The sequence below is a fragment of the Tympanuchus pallidicinctus genome, unplaced genomic scaffold, assembly GCF_026119805.1.
Source record: "Tympanuchus pallidicinctus isolate F22 unplaced genomic scaffold, pur_lepc_1.0 scaffold1, whole genome shotgun sequence".
In the NCBI taxonomy this organism is placed as follows: Eukaryota; Metazoa; Chordata; class Aves; order Galliformes; family Phasianidae; genus Tympanuchus; species Tympanuchus pallidicinctus.
The window spans coordinates 7,345,666-7,370,678 of record NW_026294618.1 but is presented as its reverse complement, the minus strand read 5'-3'; the positions used below and the strand labels follow the sequence as shown (position 1 = coordinate 7,370,678).

Sequence of the window (25,013 nt, the reverse complement as noted above, 5' to 3'; positions counted from 1 at the left end):
GCCCATTAAGTGTTCATGCAAACCTTCAAAATAGAGCTGCATACCTCCTCTCACCTGTCAGCCATCATGTGCGCTTGAGCAGAAGCAGGTTTTGTTCCTAGGGCACATTGCTGGGACGGCGATTAACCCCCAGGATTTGACGCAGACCACTTGTGCTCCACTGTCAACTCATCCAGAAGCATCTCTCTTCCCTTGCAGCCCTTACTCCACTGATTAATGGGCTCCCGTATTGTCGAGCGTGAAGCTGCTTCTCATTGACGTCCTGTCCAACGTTTCCTTCTTGGCCGTGTTTGTTTCTTGAAGTCTTCCTTCTTCTCAGTCTCACTCTGTTCTGACATACTCAGTTCTTTTAGAAGTGATTTACTACATGTTTCTGGCTTTACTCTGGGAGTATGTCACGGTGAAATGCTTTAAATCTAAATGACTGAAAACTTCAGGATTTAAATTATGTAGGATTTAAAACAAAGACTGCTCATGGAACTAATTGATTTATTTTTGTTCAGTATCGTATCTAATTCATTTCCATAATATTCTTCACTTAGTAATAATTCAAATAACTTTCAACTAAATACCTTAATTCCATACTACTCTTTGTTATTTATAATGTGCTCTTATCTATGCACACTGCTAGGCTTTAAAACTTCATATTCTTTAAGCAATTTTGTAGCTTTTAAAATTGTTTAAATTAGATTACTTATAACTGACAGCATGCCACAGTATGGATGTTCTTTTGTGCCTATAATCAGTGAAGTTTCATGTAAGCTTTTGGGTCAGATAGAGAAGAGCCTCTGTGGAAGTGGTCTTTTAATGATATTAATACCAAGGACATCCTGGATACTGTCTGGTTTTGGTCGCAGTCTGCACCATAACCTCTGTGCAAATTTTAGGGCTTTTCAGTTTTACTTTTTCAAAGAGAATTGCAGAAGTGCATGGACACCACAAGTTTGTGTTTAAGTGTAATGAAGCTTTTTAAAAAATGGTTGTATGTACTTCTGGGGACTTAAGCTGGTTATTATATGGCCCATGCCTTTAAGGCAATCAAGTTAGCTTCTGTTTCTCTTCCACTTGGTTATCTGTTTCCAGCTTGTGACTGAGCAATTAACTTTTCTTGATCTTACTTTCAGTGAGTTGGTCCCAATACGGAAAATAATCCCTGAGCAACTGCTGGCTAAGTTGAAATAATAATAATAAAAAAAAAAGTGATTCTGTACAGCCAATACTGAAAAATATGACTTCTTGGGAAAGCTTTGAGAAGGAAAAGATAAGTGTAATAGCACTCAAGCACTTGTGAATGTTTGAGTATATATTTAAGCTTTATACATGTTTAAATGTCCACGAGTGCTTGAATTGATGGCAAGAAAACATCCAGGGATTTTTATCCTCTTACTCCTTACGTTTTGAGTAAAAAATTATTATGTATTGTTTTAAGTTTTCGTTTAAACCCATGTGTTAAATCTAGGTTTTAATATTAGGATTTTTAAATGAAATCTGAAATTAATTTATCCTACAAAACTGAGAAATATTTATTTTAATAATACTTGGTATGAATTTGATTACGCTTTCTTACAGGCAAAATGCTTTCACTGGGTTATTACTTAAGGAAGGAGGTGAAAGTAAATTCCTGTCTTGTTAAGAGTTTTAGTGGGCAGCTAGAAGTATTTAAATTGTAGCTACTAAAAGTATTTCTTCCATAAATCAAAGAGTCATTTTAGTGGACCCAGCAAACAAAATTCCATTAACATTTAATATTATTTTTAAAGCATGAAGTTTCCATTTATTACCATTCATTATCTAGTTCCTTTAGATTATTCCTCCCCACACCCCAACTATTTAATATGGCAAACCAAAGACTACTTGCTTGAATTCAGATTCTGTTCCACTGGCAGAATTTGCAGTTTCAGCCTAAGATGCATCCTTCCCTGGGCAGATTTCTTATCCTCTTTCCATTCATATCCTCTGGCTAGCACAAGGTTTTGAGTGTATCTGGTGAAGCAAATCAGTTCCTTAGCTCATGTCAGCATGCGGCAGCTATTCCAGAGCATCCAGGAGGGATAAAATGTCAAGTGAGTTATGTAGAGGTAACATCTTTTCCACCAGGAATTTACTGTGTTTCAGAGGGTACCGATGCTGTATTGAGCCCTGTAGTGGTACATTCAAGTATATGTCTACGTGCTGTTTGTTTCCCCCTTCAAGAAAGAAAAGAAATTTTTTTTTAAGAAGGAAAAAAACCCTTAAGACCGTGAGTTTAGCTGGCCTTTGTTCAACTCAGTTTATATCCTGGGGAAAATGGGCACAGGGTTATGTCAGCCTTTCTGCGTCTGGAAAAAGAGTAGCATACGTGTCCGTGTGGAAGGCACAAGGTCAGCATCTAATGGGTTAAGCTCACAACTTCTGAGGTCCTCCTCTCAAAAATTGGTAACGCTATTTCCTCCTTTCTGTCTGGCACTGTTGGAAGTTTTGTCATAAACAGAGCTATTGTTTCAAGAGTGCTTCAGTGGATGAAATATTCCGTGTTTTAAACTGAGTGGTTGGAGGAGATTGTCTTTTTCTGAACAACAGAACCAAATAAACAAAAAATCCCAAACCCACAGCCAAGCAACTTTTGATCTCGTATCAGAAATAAGTCAAGGCAGGCTTCGTTAAGCAATCTGTAACATTTTTGTTTTCAGCAGCTCCATTTACCTTGTGCTAATTTTCATCAGCATTCCAGGTAGAGTCCTTAAAATGTACTACTAACCATTATTTTCTCACCTAGTTTTCTCAGTACTGACAGATAATAGATGATCCTATTACAAATAAATTTGACACTGCATCCATGAAAATGTGAAAATTGGAGTCTCTCATCATTATTTAAAATATGTGCTCACTCACTCAAATGAAGTATAAGAGTCTACTTTGGAGATAAAGTAGGCCAGATTGCTGGAAAGGCTGCTTCAGTGTCACACAGGTTAATGCAGATGTATTATGTATTTATATAGCCTATAGGAGGATAACTTTTTAGCAAATCATTTGGACTGAATGTGCACTTGATCAGGACCCTCATTAATAACCCATGGCCGTACTATTCTCATAGTGAGAAGTTACCTTTGCAGTCATGAAGATTAATTCTGGGGCTGTCTATTGTAGTTTGGGAGAAAAAAATCCAAAGAAACAGATCAGTTATGGGTTCAGTGCTGAATAGAGATCCATTTAGAATTAGTCATAGCTTGAGATCATAGAATGATTCAGTGCAGATACTGAACTGTCCCTGATGTCTTGATTAGAATAGCCGTTTTCAGCCACAGTTCTGGAAATGGGGACAAGATGTTTTTTTCTCTGAAGGTGAGGGTGTGTATTGCTTTTTGTTCTGTCAGTATGATTCTTGCTAAAGACTAAGCTGACTTTTTGCTAAAGTCAGCTGTGCAGCAGATGAAGTGTCTGGAATGTGTGTTCACATGAGCTGCACCTCAGTGAAGCCCTCATGCCAGACTGTGACCTCTGTGCAAAAAATGGTGAACATAAGCAACTTCTGGGTATCACACCAGGCCTGCACTTTGATCTCAGTTGCAGTAATCCAGCCAGAAGGTAGTAACTGATGTGCTACAAACCCTGCAGCCAGTAGAATTTAGTGGAGAATTGGCTAAACAGAGAGCAATTGCATTTCCAGAGAAGGGCGACAAAGCTGGGTCTGAAGCACAAATCTTATGAGGAATGGCTGAGGGAACTGGAATTGTTTACTCTGTAGGAGAGGAGAGTCCAGGGAGATGGTACTGCTCTCTGAATCTCCCTGAAAGGAGGTTGGAGCGAGATGGGTGTCAGTCTCTGCTCCCAGGTAACGCTAAACTAACAGTAGGTAATGGCCTTAAATTATGACAGAGGATGTTCACGTTATATATTAGGAAAAAATTCTCAGAAACAGTGGTGATGTGTTGGAACAGGGCTGCCTGGGGGGTGGTGGAGTCACCATCCCTGGAGGTGTTCAGGAAAAGAGTGGCTGTTGCATTCAGTGACACTGTCTAGAGCATTGACAGGCACGGGTTGATGGTTGGACTAGGTGATCTTTATTGATCTTTTCAACCATAATGATTCTGTGATTCTGTAGCTATGAGTACCTGTAACATTATTTCTGCTTTTGGTGGATCACCTGAAGACAGCACACTGGAAATTCTTTGCAGCACAGACATCTTCAGTTGATTTGGACTGTTGTAAAGCATTATTAGCTTCCACGGGCTTTGCATATCTCTGAACATGAACCGTTGCAGGTGCCACAGTGAGGCAGTGTTAGACCTTTACTTGGTGTCATGCTCCTGTAGCGTGGCGTTGAAGTTGGGTGGCTCCTGAAGGAGGTGGAAGTGCCCTAAGACCAATGGTTGCATGGGTCAGTTGCATCAAGGCAGATGGTATTTTAATTTTTTTACTCTGCATATGGCAAATGATGGTCATAAGAGAGAGTGATGACACACTGGAACAGGTTGCCCAAGGAGGCTGTGGATGCTCCATCCCTGCAGGCATTCAGGGCCAGGCTGGATGTGGCTCTGGGCAGCCTGGTCTGGTGGTTGGCGACCCTGCACATAGCAGAGGGTTGAAACTAGGTGATCATTGTGGTCCTTTTCAACCCAAGCCAGTGTATGATTCTATGATTACGAGGACACTGAGGAAGAATTTGAATAGAGATACTGATGAAATTTAGAGCTTGTCACTAGAAAGCATATCACCAGAGACCTGGATCTCTAGAAAGGACTTTTGCACTAATTCTGTCTTCACCCTCAAGGTCTAAAGGTGACGCAATGGAAGTAAATGGCAGAATCCCTTCAGCTGGAGCATGTTTGTTGTGCATACTGCCAGTGTGAAAAGCAGATATGCGATAGGCTTATTCAGAGCGTTTGATGACAGGATGCAGGGCACTGCCTGGGGCTGTAAGGCAAATAACAGTAGTCTTCTCCATGGGTGCTATTTAATTTTTTTCTTTTAAATGAGTACCTTTCTGACTATGCTGGTGTTGCCTTGCAAAGGAAAGTAAGCTCTCTATCTGTATAGTTGCTGAAGTCAGGGATGGTTTACTTTGAGCTGTACGTAGGTGTTTCAAGGGAAGCACTGCAGTTCTTCATGTGTAGTATTTGTGTCTCTAGATTCAAAGCATCGTGAGGATGTTAGTAACTTAATGACATGAGATGACCTGCACTGTGCCTCAAGTAAGTACTTGTACGAATACTGTCTGCCAAGTCTATTCTTCCCTCTACTCTGTGCTGGTGAGGCTTCATCTGGAGTACTGTGTCCAGATGTGGAGCCCTCAGTATGGGATAGACATGGACCTGTTGGTGTCCTGAGGAGGGCCACAAAAAGGATCTAAGAGGTGAAACACCTCCACTACAGGAACAGACTGAGAGATCTGGGGATGTTCAGCCTGGAGAAGAGAAGGCTTTGGGGAGACCTGAGTGCGGCCTGTCAGTATCTGAAGGGGGGCTGGAGGGCTGTGAGTAAGAAGGGGACAGACTCTTGAGAAGGGTCTGTTGTGATAGAACAAGGGGAAGTGGTCGCAGGCTAAAATGAGGAAGATTTAGGCTGGGTATCAAGGAAAGGTTTTTGTTGATGATGTTGCTTTTTCTTGTTGTTTTTTGGATCGATCGTATGGATTTATTTATTTGTTTTTTATTTTTTTGTGGTGGTGGGTTTTTACAATAAGGGTGGTGAAGCAATAAAATAGGTTTCCCAGAGAGATGTTGGATGCCCTGTCCTTGAAAACATTCCAAGTCACGCTGGATGGGGCTCTGAGTGCTCTGATCTAGCTGTGGGTGAACTCACCTGTTCACTGCAAGAGAGTTGGGCTAGGCTGCATTTAAAAGTTCTTTCCAGCTCACATAATTCTGTGATTCTTTGAAGTCTCATTGATAAAGCTAGCTGGGAAGAGCTGGAGGTCGTACCGCTCTGCGGTCCCAGTTGCAACTGGAAGTACATGATTACCAGGAAGGTAGGAACCCTATAGGGAAATGTTTCCCTCCACTCACCTTGCATACCAACATCAATCTATGGAATTTTCTTAGGAAAACTTAGTTATCAGGCTGCCAGGTGGTGGAAGTTTCCCAACACTGTATGTAAGAAATCTAAACCCAATTTTTTTTATGTAACTTAATTCTTAAATTAAATCTCTGAGCTCAGTTTGAACAGCACGATTGCCTCACTTAGTTGAATAAATTCCGTGATAGTCATACATGCTAAAATCAACAGTTAACATCAGGAGAACAAATTCTTGCTGTGAAGGAATTGCTTCTTTCTCTAATCATTCTCAAGGACTCAAAAGTTTGATTGACAGTAACCTGCACACCTCCCACACTTCCTTTTCTGTCTTCTTCCTTTTTTTTTCCCCTTTCACTAACGCAGAGCTTTTGTAATCAGTCTGTTTGTTTTGCTGTTTCTTTGGGGATGACAAATTAAGCTGCAGATCTTTTTTTAGTGTTGTAATTACCAGTTGGAGAGAATGGTTTGAGAGCTCTACCGCGCCAATGGGCTGCTGGTGGTCAGCTCTAGAAGTCTGATTCATTGCTTTGGAAAAACAGTCAAAATCTATGCCTCAAAGGTGTGAGCTTTTGAGCCTTGTCATCGTAATATTAATTTAGGGTGTAATAAAATGGGACTGCTGATAAAGGATTGAGCAAGAGAAATATAATTAGTGCCAATCAACACGAGCTTATAGAAAATAATTCCTGTCATGGTAACCTGATGTCTATTAGGTGTTTTTAATGTATTTGCATGTTTAGATTATAAAGGTAAGATTTGTTATTTATGGCTTCTACAAGACATTTGACTTAATAACGTAGTTTTGATTAATTTGATGTGGCACATGTGAAGGGTGAAATTGAGCTTTCTCAGCTTCAGCCTTTTAAGGTTCATGTCTTACTCTAAACTATTCATCCTAGGCTCTCTCTGAAGTTGGTGAGGAGCAGAAAGAGTCATTGCTGCAATTGTGAGTTGACACCAGAGGAATGTGGTCTTGCAGGGCAAAGCTTGAATATCTTCTTCAGCAACTTGTGTGTATGCCTATAGGAGAGGCTGTGCTAAACTTGGATCTGACCCTGCTGCAGATGCTCCCAGGGCCTTGTTGGCAGCTCAAGGAGTATGATGGCAGTTTGGGGTGGAAGAGCATAACTTCAAGCATCTGGGGTTTCTTGCAATCATCTTATTACCCTAATCAAAGTGAAGGAAAGAACTCATTAAGTTTTTTCTGTCGGAAACATTTAAGAAAGCAAGATTCTTCAGCCTGTTGAACAGAAATGTAACAAGATTTGTATTCTAGAAATGAAAGCCAAGAAAATTTGTGATAGAAAACAAAAACAAAATGGATTTTGACAGCAGGAATAATTAATCAGTAAACCTTTTACCAACGCCCCCAAGACATCTCTAGAAATTTGGTGATCGTGACTGGACTTTTTTTTTCTTCTGAACAAGGCAAGAAATCGAGTCCTGGTGCATTGTAATTTCCAATAGGATCTGCCTAAGGCCACAAAGGGGACTGCTAGGGTTATCTAGTCAGTAAATAGAGCAGTGGTCTCTGTGAAGAGGATAGGGCTCCCCTGCTCTGAGATCAAACTGTCATTCTGAAGTGAGTCAGAGAAAATGGAGTCTGTAACTGGGGACTCAGAGCTGGTGATACCTGTCAGTCCTCCTAGTAACTACTCTAGTAGACACTCAAAAGCTTTGAAAACCTTCTGGAGATGCAGAATGTTGCTGGCTGTACCACACCATAGAAGCATTTTCACCCTCGCTATATTTCCTCCTCTTCCAGACTACTTTGCTCTTAAATATTGCATAAGGATGTTGCTTTTTCTTGGGGTATAGCAGAGTTGACTCATCTCATAAGCAAAACAATTTCTTTGCTTTTTTGAGCACAGGCTGTTCTTGATACTGTGAGTTCCCTTCCCATTTTGCAGTATTAGATCTAACAGAATGAGTTTTTTGGTTTTTCCCTCCTCCTTGCTGTCACTGGTCCACTGTGAACAAATGCATTTATGTTGTCTGCGAAGTTTCACTTGAAAACAGAATTTTCTTTGGCCATTCTTCTTAGAGCTGCTGTCCTGGCTCTGTCGCTCCTGCCTGTTCCTGTCCTGATCTCCAAGACCTCTCCCATCTACCAGCATTCCCCCAGCACTACAGAACACACGTGGCATGGCTCTGTTCACACCACCCACTGTTCCTTTTGTTACCTGATTCCCAAGTAATACTGAAACATCTGCATGTGGCAAAACAATAGATTTGTTCTGTTTCTAAGTTCTCTGTTGTTTTATTTATTTTCAGAAGGATCTGGAGAAGGTCTTCAACCACAGGAAGTTCGTTTATGTTGTCAAAGCAGCTGAGTTCTTTTCAGCCTAAAATGCTTCAGTGCTTTCAACGATAGCCCCTCCAGCTGCTTCAGCGAAGCAATGGAGTTGGGAAGATATGTTAGTCAAACTGTCCTAAAAGTTTCCAGCCTTTTAATTCTAGTGCCTTCAAATCATTGTAGAAAAAGGTATTTTGCTAGTTTTTACTTCAATAAAGAAATAAAAAGCCTTTCAACAGATGTACTTGCCTATTACCTTCATCAAATCTCCAGCAAAGCCAGTGGACTTCAATGAGTCATGAAGAAGCTGACTTCACTTAAAGGAAATGTACCTCTTTTACAAGACTGTATGCATTTGTCTTCAAAGAAACCTCACTATTCAGGTGAACAATTTTGAACTACAATTGCAGATGCATTAGAACTCAGCATTCATTTGAATAAGCGGTCTTTTCAGCAGTCTTCTTTACATGTGAATATTTTTCATATCTCTTTTGAACTCTACACATCTCAGCACCTTTCCTTGAGCTTTTCCTGGGGAATAAAAATTAAATAAACTTAGAATGAGTAAGAAATTCCTATTTGCATCATCATTCATCCTCTTGTAAGTCTTGCTACAGAATACCACATAAATTAATGCTGCCTGGATAATGTAATTCTATGTTTAACATGGCTCAGGAGAAGGATAGTGAAATAAATTCTTAGAAGATGGGTTCCTAAAGTGTCTGTCTACATTTTCGTGGGCAACTGAAGGAACTGGGGCTGTTTTTATGGGAAAAACGAGACTGAGAGGAGACCTTATTGCTCTCTTCCAATATCTGAGAGGTGCTTACAGTGAGAGCAGGGCTGGTCTTATTTCAGTGGTGACAGGTGACAGGATGAGGGGAAATAGCCTCAAGTTGCGCCAGGGAAAGTTTAGGTTGGATATCAGGCAACACTTCTTTACAGAAAGGGCTGTTAAGCACTGCAATAGGCTGCCCAGGGAGGCGGTTGAGTCACCATCCCTGGATGTAGTCAAAAACCATTTGGCTGTGGTGCTCAGGGAGGGACGTGATTTAGCAGAGTGTTGTTAGGGTAGTGTGGTTGGATTGTGGTTGAACTTGATAATCATTAAGGTCTTTTCCAACCTGAGCAATTCTGTGATTCTTTAGCAGCTTTGTTCAGATGGGCTGATGTATAGGCTTTAACTTAGAGCATCAGCCCAAGGATATCTGAAGAAAACGATGGGACGTGCTAGGCTAATGGTGCTGGATGTCTGATGATCCGTGTGTATAGATTTGTCAGTGTTAATGAACTGTAATCTTTGTGTATCTTGCGGAGTTTTAAAGGATTTTTGAAAAAAATGATTGAATGTCTGTAAAGTATCTTGGCAAACTTTGCTGTAATTGCTCATTTCATTTCAGTTTGCAAAAATAACTTTGTTTATGATCTGATATTTTTAATAGCATATTTCACTGTTTCCATTTAAACTTCGAAGTGACATCTTTGTTTTTCCCTTTTTAAAGAGCAGCATAATCCAGATGCCTGTCAAAAGAGTTGTTGATGTAGCATTTATGAGTAATCCTTCTGTTTGGGTTTTTTGTTTTGTCAGAAATGTTTGCCAAGCTCTTATGAAGCTCCCCGTGAATATTATTGATGCATACTTCCTTTTAAAGAAGTGATTAGCCATGCAGGAATTCAAACTGAACAGTCAGTCCTGAAGCACAAATATTTTCTCAAAAGCTACGTAGTGTCATAGGAGGAGTTAATTTGTCTGTGTAAAGGAAAAGAGGGGTACTGAGCTAAAATTGTTCTCTTTCCCTTAACCCAACTGAACTCTTTGCAGAGGTCAGCATTCTGGTTTTGGAGACTTTTGAAGAAGTGTTACACTGCATAACCTCAGGGTTACTGTCAGTCTGTCTAAATCTTTGATGATGAGATGTTAATAGTTCCTGGCCTTCCTTCAAACAGTTGAGTGCAATTGCAAGAAACGAAAGAGGAAGAAAACATAGCAAGTAGTCTTAGGAATCATAATTTCGAGCCCAGAACTGCTAGGCAGTAAATCCAATGATGGTGCCATTAAAATATTTATATAAGTAACTTGCACATTAGACATGTGTAGCATTCTCTGCTCTGGTCATCCTTCTTGCATGCAACTCGGTGGCTGTTGCATAAATTTTTTCAGGCAGTAGTGATGACTGACAGCATTGCCAGGCTTTTTCCAAGCCCCTCAGAATCCTCTCAGCTTGCAGATCTTCAGTCTCCAGACTTCTCAGTGTTTTAGTTAGTTGGCTGGTAGGAAAAAGAGAGTTCTGTATATTCTTTATTATCTAATAGATTAGGGTCAACATACACAATAGTATCACTGTACAGAGCTGTCATCGTTCCCTATAAGGATGATGAAGTCAAGTGGGGCTTTGAAAATACATATATATTTCAGTTTCAGCTCTAAATAAATACTACTTTTTGCTTTTGTTGCAGCCTGTAGCCATGCCCACTTGCAGAACCTGCCTAGCTTCTCCTGGCATCTCTAGTTGTTCCCTTTGCAGATCACTTTCTCAGTGTCTGGCAATGTTATAACAGCAGGCACTCTAGAGATTTTCAGTGGTAGAACTGGAACAGGTAAATACACCAAAGACATGGGACAGCACACCTGGTAAACCCCAGCCAATGCAGCACTGAGAGCATTGGGTGCATCAGCCCATCCCTCACTCCATGCCTGCAGGTACTTACCAGATGAAATTATTGCTAAATGAGATTTTTGATTTGCCAGATACAATGCTGATAAGAACCCTCCTTTTACTGCTTATGAAACTGTTCAACCTGCCTTGTGTTTATATATTTTTTTTCCCCAGATTTGCTTTCCTTTCTAATTTGCAAAGAGCGTGCTCCACTTGTTCTTCCCTCAGTTTTTTTCCCTTTCATTGCCTGCCACCCCACGCTGTAGCATTTGGCATGGGGGAGGATGTTTGCAGGACAAAACAGCCTGTAAAGGGCATTTTTAAAGCGCTTTCTGCTTCCCAGTTGTTCTGTAGCTTGTCTGCAGGGGCAGCCTTTTGTAGAAGATTTTTGCACGAAACCTTTTCTGATTAATTAACCTAAAATAATAGTCTCCGTGTCCTTGGTTTTCATAGAATCATCCAATGGCTAAGGTGGGAGGGAATCTTAAAGACCATCTAGCTCCAATCCCTCTGCCATGGGCAGAGTTGCAAACCATCAAATCAGACTTCCCAGGATCTCATCCAACCTTGAATGCCTCCAGAGATGGGGCACATACAGCCTGTGCCAGCACCTCACCACCCTCTGAGTAAAAGATTTCTTATTAACATATAACCTAAAACTCTCCTCTTATAGTTTAAAGCCATTCCCCCTTGTTCTATCACTATCAAACCATGTAAAAAGTTGATCCCCCTCCTGCTTGTAAGCTCCCTTCAAGAAGTGGAACAATGCAGTGAAGTCTCCCTGGACCCTTGTCCAGGCTAAACAAGGCCAACTGCTTCAACCTTTCTTCATACGAAAGGTGCTCCAGTCCTTTGATTGCCTTTGTAGCCCTCCTCTGGATCCATTTTATCCTTCTTGCTATCCAAATACTTTTCCAGCTGTGAGCAAGATGTGGAAGGCAAGTGGTGCATGGCATCGTTGCTGAGATGCATGCTGAGATGCTTTGCATCGAGGAGCTCAGAATCAGACCCATGGGGTTCTTGGGCTGCACTTTCCAGGGCCTTGCATAGTGCAAAATAAACCTAGAGACCAGCTTCTGTCTATTTTCTTTTTGTTTTTCTGCACCAAAAAGCCTACTGCTTCAGCAAGGAAAACATTCTTCTTGAACCCTTAGTTTTGCCAGTTGTTACTCAAAACCGTTAACATTGCTCTGTTTTTGTCTTTCACTCTTCTTTTCTCTGTATTTTGGAAGCTGTTTGACATGCTCATGGCAGTTGTATCATGGTAGACAAGTGCTTGCTAATGCTCTCCTGCTTGCTTTCTTATGCTTTCTTATTTTCCCAGTTCTATAGATGCTGCACAAAGTAAGGCAGATCTCTTATTTGCCTCAGGAAGGCTATTTGATTTTTCCAAGTTTCCTTTCATTGCAGTATTGAGTTGCCGAATGTTGCTGTTTGCTTTATATCATGAGGATGCTGTTTAGATCTGTACACTTCTCACACCTTATGCAGCTCTTGGTTGATATGCTGGTCTGCTCTATTGCCCTTCTTTATAGGGCATCTGTAACAGCAAAGCTCCAAAAGACAGTTTTGCTGCATAAGAAAACTGTTTTAACTTGGTATAATGCGAAGTCATTCTGTCCCTTACGGCTCTTTGGCATTTGCAAACTTAAAATTTACTTCTTAAAGCTCAAGTGTGATGAGGCAGGATTTAAACTGAAAGGCTTGGGGAATGACACCGTTGCAACCAACTGGGTAATAAGCCAGGCCAACCAAACAGTGACAGACTTTCCTTAACTGCCTCCAGTGATATGAGCCAGAAGGTCAGCCACATCCCCCTCTACTTAGCCCTGGTGAGGTTAAATCTGAAGTAATGGGTCCAGTTCTCTTCAGTTCAAGAAAGAAAGGGATCTTGTAAGAAAGAGTCTTGTGGAAAGCTGCAAAAAAAAGTTTGGGGGCCTGGGCATCTTCATTGTGAGGAAAGGCTGAGAGCCCTGGGACTGTTCAGCTTGGAGAGCTGAAGACTGAGATGGATCTTATCAACACTTACAACCATCTAACAGGTGGAAAATCAAGAGGATGGGGCCAGTGGTACAGTTTCTTTCTACAAAAGATCCAAACTTGCTTTTCGTTACCTAGGTCTTTTAAGCCTAAGGCATCTCTGATTGTTACATTCATTCATGAAGAAGCTTCTGTCAGGGCAGGTGAGTTCACACCAGTTTCATATACTATGTGGCCTCCTGGTAGTTCTACCCCAAAGGACGAGCTGCTGACATCATGGAAGTTGCTACAATGATGAAGTAGATGTCGGGTTTCCAACAGGTTACCTCTGGTCATTTTAATTCAGAAGCTTAGGTGCTGCATAGTATTTATGATTTGTCCATTTCGAGGTTATCAGGCTGCTAATAGATAAATTGGGCTGCTGCTGTAGGCCTTTGGAAGGTGCCTTCAGCTTCATGAAATATTGATACAGGGAAGTGAGGCTTTATCTTCAAAGCTAGCTAACAAAAGAGAACACCTCTTGGTTTAAAGCTCCTTGCTGTATGTCTGGCTCTTCTACTTTCAGTATTCATGTTAGTGGTTCTGAGCTGACTGACAAGTGTTCTCTCTGCCCCGCACTTTGAACTGCAGTTAAGTTTTGATAAGATCAAAATCCTGTCCTATTAACAGCCAGGCTTTTCTAAAGCAGGGTAGAGAAGGCACCCAAAGCCTAGTAAATAAAGCAAATAACGTATGTTAAACAGTAAAGACCATTAATCCTTTCTTTGTGTTGTCCCAAGTAATAATTTTGACTCGTCTTTGGGACTGCGTGTCCAGGAGTAAGGAAACAGATTTTGAACCTAAGCCCGTCTTTGTGTACCATTTTCATGGTGACGGATTATTCCCTTTCTTGCTCCATTTTCCTTCTGAGCCTTTCTTCAAACATCCCGTATCCAGCTGTGAGGTCTGTTCCGCTTTTCCCTATGGCACTGCCATCTAGAGTCTACAGTCACGCTTTGTAGATGTTCCTCATGTCTTTCCCTTTTGAGGTAGGAAAGAAAAAGATTTCCTTCATGTAAAACTGCCGTTGGTGTATCAGACTAGTCCTCTTCCTTATCACAAATCCCTTTTATTTTATGTGGGTTTTTTTGGTTCTTCAGTTCTGCATAGTCAGTGCTTGCTCTTGAACAAGTCCTGGGATGGCTTTGGGAAGTGAATGTTTCCCTTGGGAGACCTTCCACGTTATTGTGGCCCAGTGTTGCCCTTGAAGAGGATGGGATAACTGTGATGTGGTGATTCACTACGCAAAGGAGAAATTACTCCCTTGAGTTTTTTCTGTCCTTTCCATAAACTTCTCCATGAAAACAGTGCTCTTTCTGAAAAACAGGAAAACAAACCAAACCAAAAAAAAAAGAAAAAAAAAAGCTGTTATTTTGGTTGGAGCTTTTTCAGGCAGTTCAAGCAGAATTCTTTAAGCGTGTCGCAAAAGTCAGAAATACTCCGTTGAAAATGTCTCAACAATGTGTTTGAGCAGCATTATATAAATGAATAGACCAACTATTTGGAAAGCCTAAACTCCAAAATGAGTCTAACCCTGTAAACAAAGCAGCTAACGAGGAGAATGCAGCTCTGTATGACAGAGAAGACAGGAATGATGAGGATAATGCAGTCTAGACACTTCTTTTTGTGTGCCTTCCCAGTCCTTTCGTGTGCTTGTTGCTTGTATTATCATGCTTTGCATTTTTGAGAGACTAACCTTGCAGCTGGCTACTGCTTGGGAAGGGATCTGCTTTTTCTGCACGAAATGAGGACTGAAAATTGTAAATGATTTTGTCTGTTTGCTTTTAGAGATTTCTTTTGGGATGTCAGCAGGCCCCACTTTAAACTTTTATCTTTTTTCCTTCTCTTTGTAATGGTACATCATGAACTGCAGTCAGCTCTCATTACAGGTATTACAGGTCATTTGTTACAACATGAGCTATTTGATCAGCTCATCAAGCCAAAGTTGCTTTATGCTTCATTTACAGAATTATATAAGCATCTATCAGTTCTATTAAACTCTTCTGAAGGAATTTATCATGGCCCAATGGAACTCAGGGCTTCACAGACACTCAAAATGACCTTGGATGCGTTGTGTCGCCCTTTGGTGTCCTTCTTTTCCTGTTACTTTACCACCTTCACCATCCCTTTGAACCATAAGCTCCTCAGTGCTCAGCCAGGTTTGGACTTTGACAGGCAAATGGTTTATTACTTTTATTTTTTTGGTTGGGCTATTTGAACATAGCAAGAGTCATGCAAATACTCTGTAATAACATTCTTGCAGGTCAGGGAGGTGTCCTTCAAGAGGTTTTGCATGATAAACTTCCAACAGCTTGCAGGTAGGGTAAGTGAAGTATATTGCTCTAACAGTGCAAAATATGTAGTGTTGCAATTACACAAAACATTATGTTTGTATAAAACAAAATAAGCTTAAGCTGAGGTTGTGAAAGAGAAACACTTTGGTTTCTTTGGAGTGGTTTTAAACTGAGACAGAGGAGGTTTAGGTTGGATCTTAGGAGGATGTTTTTCCCCCAGAGGGTGGTGAGGCACTGGCACAGGTTGCCCAAGGAGGCTGTGGGTGCCCCATCCCTGCAGGCATTCAAGGCCAGGCTGGATGTGGCTCTGGGCAGCCTGGGCTGCTGGTTGGTGACCTGCACACAGCAGGGGGTTGGAACTGGATGAGCACTGTGGGCCTTTGCAACCCAGGCCATTCTGTGATGATACGAAACCTTGATTACAGCGAACTTCCCTTGAACAAAGGAAACTTAGAACTAGCTCGTCTCAGCTCATTTATTCATCTGTGTCTCTCATCATTGTAAGAATCTTCTTCATAGGGCCAGAAACTCCAGTGCTAAAAACGTGAAATCAATAGGGACTGTTATGCTGACTTAAAAATAAATAAATAAATACTTTATTGATTTGCGGATAATGACAGCACTTCATTCTTGCAGGATTACAATCCACTTCCCGTCATGGAGATTACTCCCATATATATTAGATGTGAGATGGAGAACGTAGGTATAAAACTGCTTTGCTTTAATGAGTAGTCATTTTATTCTGGGCACTAAAATGAGATATATTTCTTTAAATTTATCTCTTGGGATTATTTTTATTTCATGGGCAAACCCCGCATTACCAAAGACTTAGAACGCTATTAAACTTTTAAATAATCTTGTGTCGCCTCATTCTTGGGAGTGCTTGAACTTGTCCTCTCTTTGATAGCAACTAATTAAGCAAAATATCGTGCTCTTTCTGCTCTCCTCCACGTCCTTGATTAGAGGGTTAACACTGTGTTATCACGGGTATTAGATGCTCTTTACTAAACCCTAAGAATTCAGCAGCACCGAACTCCCCATGCTTCATAGCAGATTTCTGTCACCTTCAGAGGATTAAATTCTCCATGCCGATCATGGTGGCATGTACCATCTCCCATTCTGCAGCTGTTTTTTTTCTTTCTTCTCCTCTAGCTCATTTAAAGGCTATTCTTACAAAGCCTAGGTGACTTTATCTTTGTGTATTAACGTAATTCTCCTCTTCTCTTCCTAGGTAATCTGGCTTCCCAGAAACCTCCTGCTAAATGCAAGGATTTGCTGTCCTGTTTACTGACTATTACACCTGAGGCTGATTTTGATACACATTCTGGATATCATAGGGTAAGTGTGCAGTTATCTGTTCCTTTTGCATTTTAATTTTCCTTTTATCTGTCTTACACGAACGTAGTTTGGGTTATGCATTCAGTGACTGCAGCAAATCCCTGTCAGAGCATGTGCAACTGTGTTACACTGGAAAAGAATGTAGAAGGCTGAATGCTAGTGCTATAAACCCGATCAAGGGTATATGCTCTGGGTTGTGTGGCTGCAAGAGGGAGTGGAGTTCATCTCCACAGGCTCAGAGGTTTATATCCTACAGAACTGCAAAAGGCTGTTAGCCACTTTGAGTGCTGTGATTGCTTGGAGTTTCAAGCTACAAAATATACTTACATGTTTGTATTACAAATGAAACATTCTTTATTATATAAACGCGTTATAAATACCAGTGAAGTTTGCAAAATTGTGTGTGTAGATAAAAAAAAAAAAAAGCAAGCAGATTAAAGGTTGCTTAGTTTTTCCTAAAAAAGAGAGAACTGATTTCCTCTCCTACTCAGTTCTATTACGCACATCAAAGAGGAAACATAAATATTGACTTCATCACTGAGTAACTCCCATAGGACTTTTTACCTTTCAGCTGCTAGGGGAAAGTGTAACTCGGTGGATGCAGATTTGGGTTGTCTATTTTTGTCCTTCCTTACAGTGTTGATCCTCTGTTGCTGCCTTGTCTTTCAGCCTGCTGCTTTACTCATCATCACTCCTTTCCTAGCTTCTTTTCCCAATCTTCTTTGTGTGTTTCTCCTTGCAGAGCTAAGCCTGACCCTTGATGCTGTATGACAGCTCTCTTGGCATCCTTTGATCACATTCTGGCTTCTGCCAACTAGATATTTAGAACTGTTGGTTAATTCAGGCTTAAAAGTGCCTCTGGATATCATCTAGTCTGACCTCCTGCTCAGGGCAACATCCCCCAGGTTGCTTAGGGTTGCAAGCATTTCAGCTTTGAATATCTCCAAGAATGGAGATTCCAACACTTCTTCAGGCCCCTGTTCCTGTTTCACGATGAAGGATATTTTCCTCATCTCTCATTGGAATGTTCATTATTGTAGCTCTTTTCCTGTATCTCTCTGTACTTTCAAGAATAGGCTCACTCTCGTGAGTTTCCACTGGGAATTGGAAACTGTAGTGTGATCTCTCTTTCCTCCTTCATGCCTTGTGCTCCAGCCACCAATACCCTCTACCCATCCTGGAGAGCTCGCAAGTGTTACATGGATGGGTAGGACCACCCCCAGGCTTGCTGGCTATCCTCTTGCTGACACAGCCCAGGAGTGATGCACTTTCTATTTGCATCAAGACCGCCAAGTCCTCTTTTCTTTTCTTCTTCCCTAATTTTAATCAGCTTAATCTTTCTTGCACACTACACAACAGTTGTTGTGTTGCTTGCTGTTCCCTCTCGATGTTTCTTGCTGAACACCTCAGCATCCCCAGCACATCTGGATCATAACCTTGCTGGCAGCCTCTTCCCATCAATAGGTTTGTAGTACACCCATGAAGACTGTTTATAAAGTGTATTTCCCTGAGCAACTAGCTTACAGATTTCAGTGCAGCTTTGATAATTTAAAAATGCTTCTTAATTCCTATCATTAGTTTGTTCGTGGTAAAACAGGAAATTGTGTGTATGCTTGAGTGTGTATAAGTATGTGTAGGGAAGTTTATTTAATCTCTTTCTCTGTGCTAGCAATACAATATCATAAATAGTGTATGTAATAATAGAAAAATGAAATTGTTACTTGAAGTCAAGTCTGAATTTTGAATAAGGCTTTTATTTTATATTCCTTCTTTGTTCCAGCATGTGTTTGTAATGCTGTAAAACTGAATATACCAACAGCTGTAATTGTCTTGAAGTTGTAGTAAAATCAAATGTTCTCTAAATAACTTTTTTTTTAGTATCACTCACAATGGTTACAGTGTCATTTTTCCCTATCATTTCATGGTGTGTATATGTTGTGAGATGCCCTTGTTCATTGCAGGGGAGTTGGATTAGATGACCTTTTATGGTCCCCTTCCAACTCAAATGATTCTGCCCCAGCCTTGCCTTGACACACTGAATAGATGGTCCTTGGAGAAGGGAGCTGTACTCCAGCAGGCTTTGCTGCCTCATTCATTTATAAATGGACAACAGAAAGGATCAGGAGGACATCAGAAGTTCAATGCTCAGACCATAATTATCAGTGTAGCCAGGGTGGCTAGAGCTCAAAAGCAAGTTCCTTCCTTTAAATCTGCTGAGAAGGGCAAGAAAAGAAAGCAGTAGGCAGGCAGGAGGAGTACAGAGGGTTAAACATACTGAACTGGGGGAAAACAGCGGAGTGGAAAATAGGTAAGAGAAAAGTAGAGAGGAAAAAAAATAACATATGGGAAAGTGGATGAAGATTTTAACTTGCAACATAGCATTTTGCTTTTAATTCAGAGCAAGACTGTCCAACTGATGAAGAAGTACTTATACTAGAGCAAGTCTTATGGAGATGAGTGACAGTTTAATTCACTTTCTGTGGTGGGGAATGTCTAGCAAATCTGGCTTGATATGTTGCAGCATTGCACAGTTCAAATCAGTACAAAATGCTGAGTATAGTCTTAGGCTGAATATCAGCTTATTGTACTGTTATTGTATCAGATTATGGTATTTCTGTGGATATTTCTGGTATCATGTCTGTGATCCACTTGGGACGGGAGGGTAAAATGACAAAACTACCCAACCAACAACTCCCTTCTCTTTATTGGAGCTAATTATCAGAAGTAGTTGACATACGTAGTTGGAAGTGAGCTGACCTCTGTGTCCAGGCTACCTCAGCAAGGCTTCTGCTGTGGGTTGAGAAGCTGATCAAAAGTGCCTTGGATTCTTGGGTGCACTTTGTTTCTAGAAATGAGCTGCCCGTAGGAGTAGCATGCTTGTCTATCTTACCCATTTGAGGATGTTCCTAGCTCAGCTGCCCCCCTTAAACATTTTAACTTGCTTATTCTTCTGAAGAGTGTAGAAGGTATTTGTGCATGTTGGCTGTATAGCTCTATACAGCTTGACAATCACGTACTGTTGCAATCTCTGTGTTCTAACTAGAGAAGTATTTAACCTCTGTTGTTTCTGGCTCAGACTAAATCAGCTTTCACCATATGCAGCACCTCATATGAAAATGTGTGTGTGGGGGGAGAGAGGAATCTGAAATGAAAGGAAGAAGTTGAGAGCTGTTACCATGATGCAGTTATTTTAGCAGCAGCAGGTCTCTCAGCACAGCAACTTGATTGAGTGTTTTCTGAGTGTTTCTTACAAGGAACGAGGGTCAGGAAGGTATGTAAACTTCAACCAAGACCTCTAACGACCACACACGTTTAGGTCCTTGATTGTGTTTTGCTTTTCATTCTTTGTAGCTTTCGGTGGGTTAAAGCAACAATTGCAGTCTGTTCCATTCCCTCTTTTCAGAAGAAAGCAAGCCGAATGAAGTAGTTGTTTTTACTCATGGAAGTCCAGAGTCATACTTCTTGTATGAATTTCTGATAAGCTTTGAGATGAAACAAAGAAACCAAGGAATAACCTCATTTGTATCTGTATGATATTCCTGCAGTAATTTCGTTAGGGGAGGACCTTGGTCAACCTCCTGCTCAAAACAGGCCAGCTACAGAGTGGAGCAGGTTGTTCAGTGCTATGGTTGTGTCCAGTTGAGTCCTGAGTATCCCTGAGGATAGAGACTCAGCAGCCTTCATGGGCAGACTGTGCTGACTGGTGAAGCACTCACTGATTTTTCCTTCCTCATATCTAATTAGATTTTCCCTTATTGCAACTCATGCCTGCTGCATCTCCCTTTACTGGTTGACCACCACATCACTGAAAGTGGGAGATCTGAGAGATCTCTTTATAAAGAGCTCAGATAATGTTTGTCAAGCACCTGTGCATAGGGCATACACATAGAAACATGTGTATGTTTCTTTGAGTCCATTTAGCATCTGTTCTTTATTCTATTTTTTTACTTTTACTTATTCTTTCTAATGTGGCTCTGATTTAGCTGCTCTGACAGGGTGCAGGAAGGAGGGGGACATAGGCAGTGTTAGTGCTAACATCTCTATAAGCACTGACAAAAATATCTCTGTTCCTCTCCACCTATAGATGATGCATGCCAGGTAGGCTGGAATTTACTCACAGAGCTCGGAGTTTGGTATTGTTTTTGTTCTGCCACATCCACCTTTGTGCCTCAGCTTCCATGCCATTAAAATAGTGATTATATATTCTTATTCACAAGAGTGCTGTTAGTTCTACAGTAACTGTTAAATGCTTTTAGCTCCTTTGGAGAAAACTGCTATAAAAAAGGCAAAAATACGTATGTTTATAGTATAAAACACACGCCCATAGTTATATGGGGATATGTTAACTCCATACTCTTAGTAGGCTGCTTTTAAACCAAAGTATACTTTTGTAGTGTGTTGTGTTACCATATAAATTAGATGCTTTTATTCACATCACTTGTTGGAAGCTGAAGGAGATATACGTGAGGGTTGCTAGGGCTCCCTCCTTTTTCACTTTCAAGGCTTAGAAGTAGAAACAAAGCTTAAAAACTTGTGATTCTTTTAAAAATTAAGTCTTTTCATAGAAGTAGTTAAATATTTTCTTTTGTGAGCTCTAATAATAATGAGTTTTTGGTGCCAGGATGAGCGATAATTACGAATGGCAGGAAGTCATCAGAACATTGTTGCTCAGATTGCAGATTTTATTAATCGTGAAAGAAATTACTCACTTAGAAAGGCTATTTTATAAGTGCTCATTTGCATGAAGGCTTACTCTCTGTATTGTTTTGCTTCAAAACAAAAAAAAAGTTATCCCAAACTTACTTCTCACCTTCAAAATCTTGATTATTTCGTTCTTCCCACCCAGTTTGGAGTAATGTCACCTGTGTTCCTGCTTATCAATGCCAATCTCATTTTTATCCCTTTTCTCACAAATGTATCACAGAATCACAGAATGGCCAGAGTTGGAAGGGACCTCAAGGATCATGAAGCTCCAACCCCCTGCCAGAGGCAGGGCCACCAATCTCCCCATTTCATACCAGCCCAGGCTGCCCAGGGCCCCATCCAACCTGGCCTTGAACACCTCCAGGGATGGACGGGGCATCCACAGCCTCTCTGGGCAGCTGTTCCAGCACCTCACCACTCTCTGTAAAGAACTTCCCCTGACATCCAACCTAAATCTTCCCTCCCTCAACTTCAAACCATTTCCCCTTGTCCTGCAGTTATCAACCCTTTCAAAGAGTTGATTCCCCTAATGTATCTAAGTACTTCTTGGATTTGTTCCAACAACTGAGTTCCACGCATCTCTCCTGCACATGTCTTCCACAATTAAACAAGATGTTGATCTTTGATGAATGACTTCTTAGGTAGATGTGCTCTTTGGCCCTTTACACGGTTCAGACCTAATGAGGTGCTGGGATTTGTGGATTTAAATTACATTTCCATCCATTTTTCCTCACTTTTTTAATATTGTTTTCAATTTGAATCTTGGCCTAACGAAATTGAATGTGTTTAGTCAACAAGAGCTGACTACAACGTGAGCTTAAAGCAAGGCACATACTGAAGTACTAATTGGGCTATTAGTTGGTAAATTCTGCAGTGTATGGGTACAGCCTTTGCATGCTTCTGTTACAGAATTCATATACAGAGCATTCCCACAGCGTGAATATTCATCACTTACCTGCCTTTTATTCCTTATGCTGAAATATTAATACCGGCAGTGATTCTGCACCTAATCCTACAGAGATCGGGTGTGTTTAAGCCACCCTATTGATAATACCCTGCATGCACCCAAGCCTTTTTTGAAGGATCATGCCTCTTTGGACCAAGCTGAACACTGACAACTTTCCTTAATTCAGTTGCATCTAGGAAAGCAGGAACATGGGCTCTGCCCCTGTCTGTGCCACTGGGTCTTCACTTCAGCCTGCGGGGTATAAACTGTGAGAGGGGAATAAAGTTGCTACTCCTCATAGCAAAAGCAAATTCAGACCCACAAGTAGGGAGGTACTTTGTAGAAACATAGAATGACTTAGGTTGGAAGGAACCCCAGAGATCATCACCTTCCAACTCCCGTGCTGCAGGCAGGGCCACCAACCTCCAGATCTGGTACCAGCCCAGGCTGCCCAGGGCCCCATCCAACCTGGCCTTGAACACCTCCACGGATGGACGTGGCATCCATAGCCTCTCTGAGAAGCTGTTCCAGCACCTCACCACTCTCTCTGTGAAGAACTTCCTCTACTTCCCTGTAATGCCCATCATGTCACAGCTCTCTTCAAACTTGGCCAGCACCAAATTGGCTTTTTCATTGCATAGTCTTTTTCAGGACCAGATTGCAGATGGCTCAGTAGCAAAAACAGATTCAGCTGTGGAGGATTCCTGTACTGTGTCAGTCTCTGGGCTGTAACTTTAAAATACAATTTCACAATTGCTATTGTGGACTTCTGAGTCTGTTTCCTAAACTAATATTTAAATTAAGCCCTACCAATTCTGGTCTCAAAGTTTGCTGTTTAATCTACAGCATATTTCAACACAAAATTATGCAGGCTGAAGTGAAGACTGGTGTATGGTAGTGGAGCAGATTCTTCTGTTTCATGTATATTTGAAAGCTGAGAAAGCTTCTGGTGAAGTCAGACGACACAGGCTTGTCAAATGTTCACGAACGAAAAGATGGAATTAATTTGCAGTATCTCATTTGCCATCTTGAGTTTTGTCATGAATTTCCCCTACTAGGCAGCCTGAAATGCCAAATGAAAAAGTGTTTTAGTGAGAGATAATATAATATATTAAGAAAATGTTATTGATCACAGTGTGCTTTTACTGGAAGATGACTTTTTCTGACCGGAACACAAGGGACTTTGCCTTGTTATGGTAGGAAAATATATTGTAATATGCAAACAGGATTATTGTTAAGGTCAAAGCAACTTTGTTTTTACATTCCACTTCCCCTGGAAGCAAGCTTCTCCACAGCAACGCTGTCAGCTTGGCTGGAGTAAGAACAATTTCAGTACAAAACTTTGAAAAAAGGGTTACAGTGTCTGCTTCTTGAAGGAAGGAAACGAATGCTGTTCTCCAGATCTGCCAAGGTCAGGACTTGCAATTCAATAGGCATTACTGTAAGCATTTTTTATTTTATTTTTTTTAATGATGGTAGACTATGGTCTGGTGGTTCTTTGTATTTTTAGGTTTTTGTTGCTGTTGCTTTTTAATGGTGGTTGGTCAGAATCAATTAAAGCATGTTTTCTTATCCTGCATGTGTTCATATGCATATGTTACAGACAGAAAAAGTTGTCCATTTTGGTTTAGAGTGGCTTTCACACACAGGGAGTATGAGGCACTTAACTTTTATGTGGGAAGATTAGCCAAGTGGAAGAGTCTGTGTTGTTCACAGACAGCTTTGTGGGTATATGAACATCATTACTCTACAAAGCGTGAGGACATAAATTTGTGATGGGCTGCCCAGTACACCCAAGTTAGAACAAGGACGTTTTTAAACATGCTTGATTTAAAGAGGTCTTCCACTGCATAAGCAGTGGCTTGAAGCCATCACTGCTCGCAGTGACATTGCTTTCTGCTGAAGGTCTCAAATTAAACCACAAGAAATAAACGTGTCTTCATGACTATGCTTCTTAAAGGTATTTCAAGCTATTTCTAATGAAATTTGCCCAAAACATTCTGCAAAACATAACATTTTACCAAATCTTGTGGTTTTTTGTGGCTTAGATAGTAGTATTATGAACCATGTTAATTTAGACTAGAAACACAAAGGCATTTCAGTTAAGCCACTGAAAATCCAAGAATATTGTATTTTCTTTGTTTGTTTTCCTTTTGTCCCGCTCCACTTCCAGCACATTCCTCCAGTGGTTTTCTCTGTCTTTGCTGCAATAAATCTCCACTTCAGTGAATTTGAAGATATAAACCTGACTGGAAAAATTCATCTCTGGTACAGTACCAGGTTACTAACCCACTTAAAGTTTTCCATGTGGCAAAATGTTTTCTTCGCTTTGACCAATTGTTTCCCACACGGGCCAAGCAGCGTTGCTGAAATTCTCGTCAGATGTCATTACATCCTGAAATCTAATTACTTTTCTTTACTGCTTTGTCTGATTTAGTCTGGACAACAATAGGTTCTGGGTATAAATCACAGGAACAAATCTCAGTTGTGGGAAAGCCCGATTTTCCTCACTCTTTTTTGCAGACTCTTCTAGCACATTGATAGCCGTGTGCAGCAGAGAGACACCTCTTGTGCAGAGAGACAACCTCATGTGTTGTTAAAGCAAGCAGTTAATAGTAGGAATTGGAGAGTATCTGGGTTTTAAGAGAATAAAAAGAGAGCAAGAAGCAAAACAGATTTATTTTTTTCCTCCTTAGCTGCAAGAATGTGGTACAGTTTAGTTAGCACAATAAACATGACTTCAAGAGCAAGTGTAGCAAAGGTTA

At 40.8% G+C, this 25,013-nt stretch overlaps 1 protein-coding gene across 5 annotated transcripts in view; it reads left to right on the top strand.

Moving 5' to 3' along the window:
- The window catches only part of KLHL29 (kelch like family member 29), a 398,705-nt gene that overhangs the window by 53,830 nt on the left and 319,862 nt on the right, over positions 1-25,013 (top strand). For all 5 annotated transcript variants that reach the window (XM_052688213.1, XM_052688195.1, XM_052688205.1 and 2 more), the window contains exon 2: positions 16,492-16,598. The gene's annotated coding sequence lies outside the window, so the exon portion shown is untranslated. The remainder of the gene's footprint in view (positions 1-16,491; positions 16,599-25,013) is intronic.